Source organism: Carlito syrichta, unplaced genomic scaffold (assembly GCF_000164805.1).
Source record: "Carlito syrichta isolate Samal-C Ts95f unplaced genomic scaffold, Tarsius_syrichta-2.0.1 Scaffold6054, whole genome shotgun sequence".
Classification (NCBI taxonomy): domain Eukaryota; kingdom Metazoa; phylum Chordata; class Mammalia; order Primates; family Tarsiidae; genus Carlito; species Carlito syrichta.
The window spans coordinates 1,253-5,340 of record NW_006950150.1 but is presented as its reverse complement, the minus strand read 5'-3'; the positions used below and the strand labels follow the sequence as shown (position 1 = coordinate 5,340).

Here is a 4,088-nt window from a genome sequence, read left to right as displayed (position 1 = left end):
GTTTTCTTTTCCTCAAAGCAAATACCATTATAGATATACCATTAGATACTTGCAAGGTAGTACTAGAATATTATTAAATATCTGTTAGAGCAACTAAAATCAAATTTTGGTAAGGATATGGAGCAGCTGGAACTCTCATATATTACTCATGGCACTGCAAACATGACACCGTACTTTGGGAAACTGGCAGTTTCCTGTGAAGTTAAATATTTGGGGAACCCCCCCAACGCCTGGCATTTATTTATAAATAATTGTTTATTCTTACATGTTTAAACTTTAGTCACTTTCAAAATACTCTTCATATGATGCAATCAATACACCTATCAAGATGCTTTTTTCACTGCTCAAAACAGTTTCTGAACTCATTAGTTTTGATGCTTTTTAGTGCTTCTGCCATTTGTTGTTTTATCTCTTCCATGTTGGCAAAATGTTCCCTTTTGAGGATTTTTTAAATCCAGGGAGGCACAAAAAGTTCCAGACAATATCAGGTGAATAGGGAGGGTGGGGCATGTGTGTCATGCTTTTTTTGATCAAAAACTGCTGAACATTCAGTGTAGTATGGGCAGGTGCGCTCATAAATTACCCATCACAAAATGGGCAAATATGTTGAAAAGATCTCCAAAAGAAATTTACTGAAGACAGACAGCCTCTCTTGACAATGCTGTCTGATACAGTGATGCTGATGGGTTCCTAGAACACTTATCTGGGGGGCGGGGGGAAGCCTGTACTACAAGGGGTCCATCCTTCAAAAAATAATTCTCTTTTTGGGGGGGGTTCTTCCCTTGTATATTTACCATAAGACAAAGCAGTCCTAACTAACTCCTTGGCATTTGCTTAAGGGAAATGAAAACACATGCCTACACAAAGACCTGTATAAGTCCATCAGTTTTTGAGTAGATAAACAAATTGTGGTACATCTGTATAATGGAATACTACTTAGTAGTGAAAAGGAACAAACTACTGATACAGCAACATGGGTGAATCTTAAAGGCATTATGATATGATGAAGTAGAACAAAAAAGACTGCATATTGTATGATTCCACTTACGTAACATGGTAGGACAGACAAAACTGTAGGGCAAGACAACAGATGAGTTGTTTGCAGTGCTGGGTGAAGGAGGAAGGAATTGACCACAAAGGACACGGGGAACTTTTGGGTGTGGTGAAAGTGTTCTATATTGTGACTGTGGTAGGAGTTAACATGATTGTGTAACGTTTGCCAAAACTTACAGAGCTGTACACCTAAAATGGATAAATCTTTCTATATTGTTATTTTCTAGCTGTACTCAAGTAATGTTAAAAAATAACATGCTAATTTTCTTCTTTTGCAGAGTATTGCACTCTACATACTTGGTGATGAGAGCTCTGTTTTTTGATGAAGTTTCACAATATTTATCCAGAATAACTATAGGTAAGATGGTATAACATTAGACCCTTCAAAATAAATTTTTACCAATGTCAAAACCATAATTGAAATTAAAAACTTAAAATTTAAAAAAATATTTCCTTTAGAGGCCATGTCTTCTCTCTAGTACTGTTCTAGTCTACAGTTCACAACTGACTCTCAGATACCAGGATTACTTAAAATCTAACAAATCTTATATTTTCGGTGTGCCTAAAAAGGACTTTTTTAGCTTCAAGGAAATTATTATACAATTGAGACTTTGAATCGCACGGGTCACTTTATGTGAATTTTTTCCAACCAAATGCATATTGAAAATACTTTAGTCTCAGGATGTGAAACCGTCTAGCAGGTTCCACAGGGCCAGCTGTGGGATTTGAGCATGCATGGATTTGGTTAGAAATATGTGGGAAGTCCTGGAACCAATCCCCCATGTATACTGAAGGACAGCTGCACCTTCCAGCCTGCCACAGTTCTGTTTATTGATTTTTAGGAGTTACTTGTTAATTAATTCCTATTTCCAAATGTCTTCTACATGTTGTGTATTTTCTTTACCAGGATGCTTATCAAAATAAAGTTTCATTTTGTTTCCTTTTAGCCCCCCAGAAGTCACAAGCAGAGCAAGAGGAAAATAGGTGACTTCTATTCATATTGTGATTTTATATTGAAAATTTAGAGCAATTACGTTTTACTGTTCTATTTAATAAATTTGTATTTTATTCTTGTATAGGTTTAGTTTTAGGCATTCTGCATCAGTTTCTAGCCTAGCTGAAAGATTGGTTGTCTGGATGGCTAATGTCGGTAAGAGCTTCTTTGTTAACTCTTTGTTAGGCCCTGTTTTCTCTGGACTAGCTAGAACTGGGAGGCATGAGGAGAGAGGGGCTCTGGCTTTAGGAACGGCCTCAAAAGGTTGAAATTATGATTTATCAAGCTGTATTTCCTTTTTCTCACAATCACACAACTAATAATACAATAATATTTGGGATACCAGCATATTTATTACTCCTCATTGTGTAAGAAATCTTTGTTATTCACCTCAGACCAGTCAAGACGGTGTCTATGTAAACTGGTCTTAGAACAGAGAACTCTAATCACTACATATTCAAACCTGAAGTCATTGTGGTACTCAGATATCAGAAATAGTATTTCTGACAAAGTCTAAAGGCAACTGTATAAACATTTCAGTGTATGCTTTTGAAGGATAAAGGCCAGGGATTTTAGGCACCAAGATGGGCATTCATCTGGGAAGGGGAAAATGGAGGAAAAGTCCTCTGTATTCCCTATTCTCAAAACCTGTGCTCCTAGGTTTTAAATTAAGTAGAGTGCTAAAGAATTTTTTTTCACAAATAACTGCAAAAAATAAAAATTACTGATATTAAGATATGACTAAAAAATGAGGATGACATAAAATACAATGTTAAAAAGTAATGCTTTAATGAATTACAGGATGTTTCTGAATTCTGAATAAAGTATGTTCCAAATGGAGTTCTTCACAATTCCTGTTTGTATGCCACTATGAAAATGGCAGTAACTGTCATATAGTGTACATACAGAATATCTGTGTCTCCCAAAATTGAATGAGTTCTGTCCATTTGTAGATCACATAATATGTTATTCCCATATCAGGAAACATTTTTTTGCCTCAGTAGTTAATCTTTTTATATTATAAAAATTGCATAATACTGTAAAATGTAGCAAATCACTACAGGAAAATAAATCTTAATGAACTTGAGGATTTAAAAGAAATTTAAATATGTAATATGTTATACATACAGAAGAATGTAAAAAATGCATATGCTTAGTTTAGAGAATGGTATTAAGGTGAATGTTGATATACTAGTTACCCACCCTTAGAAACAAAACATTACCAGCATAGTAGAAAACCTCTGTGTATTAGCTCTTGGTGGTCGCCTCCTCCTGCACACCTCACTGCTCTAGGTAACTACTACCCTACCTACATTTTGTATTACCATCACCCTGTTTTTCTTCAGTTTCACACTTTTATATGTTGCTTAGTCTTGTATGTTTTTGAATGCTATGTAAATATATAGATGTAATATATGTTTTTCTGTCTTCTTCACTCAACATTCTTTTTTAAAGATTCATCCATTACGTTGTAGTAGCAGGAGATTATTTTCTCTGTAGATTCATTCTCTTGTTTGGCTGTATCACAATTTAATTATTCATTCTATTGATGATAGATAATAGGACTCACCCCCTTACCCATCACTTTTTTTTGTGGCCATGATGAAACAGTGTTGCTAATGAATATTTTTATACTTGTGTCCTGGTACACATGTGTTCAAGTTTCTGCATGGCTGTTGGTGGACTAAAGGGGTGGGCCTATATACCAACTGTCTTCCAAAGTGGTTGTACCAGTTTACACGGCCATCAGCTGTGGATGAGAATTACTGTTGCTCTACATAATTGCCAACACTTGGTAATGACTGACCAGTAAGCTTAATTTGCATTTTCCTGGCCATTCATCAGGAAGAGCACTTTTTCATATGTCTGTTGGCCATTTTTGCTTTCTCTTCTAAGAAATGTCTTTTTGTCCTTTGTATTTTTCTGTTGGGTTGTCTTTTTTCCCTTGGGTTTTTTGTTTGTTTGTTTTTTAAAGCAGGATTTACTGAGAGGACAGAAAAGCTCCCATAGTGGGAGAGGACTGAAGGGGTTGCCACTTCCT

At 35.6% G+C, this 4,088-nt stretch overlaps 1 long non-coding RNA gene across 1 annotated transcript; it reads left to right on the top strand.

Annotated features, from left to right (window-relative positions):
* Positions 1 to 1,371: 1,371 nt before the first annotated feature.
* Positions 1,372 to 2,204, top strand: LOC103250605. The gene is made up of 3 exons (XR_503676.1): positions 1,372 to 1,411; positions 2,001 to 2,037; positions 2,133 to 2,204. It is a non-coding gene; the product is annotated as an uncharacterized LOC103250605 (long non-coding RNA).
* The last annotated feature ends 1,884 nt before the right edge of the window (positions 2,205 to 4,088 follow it).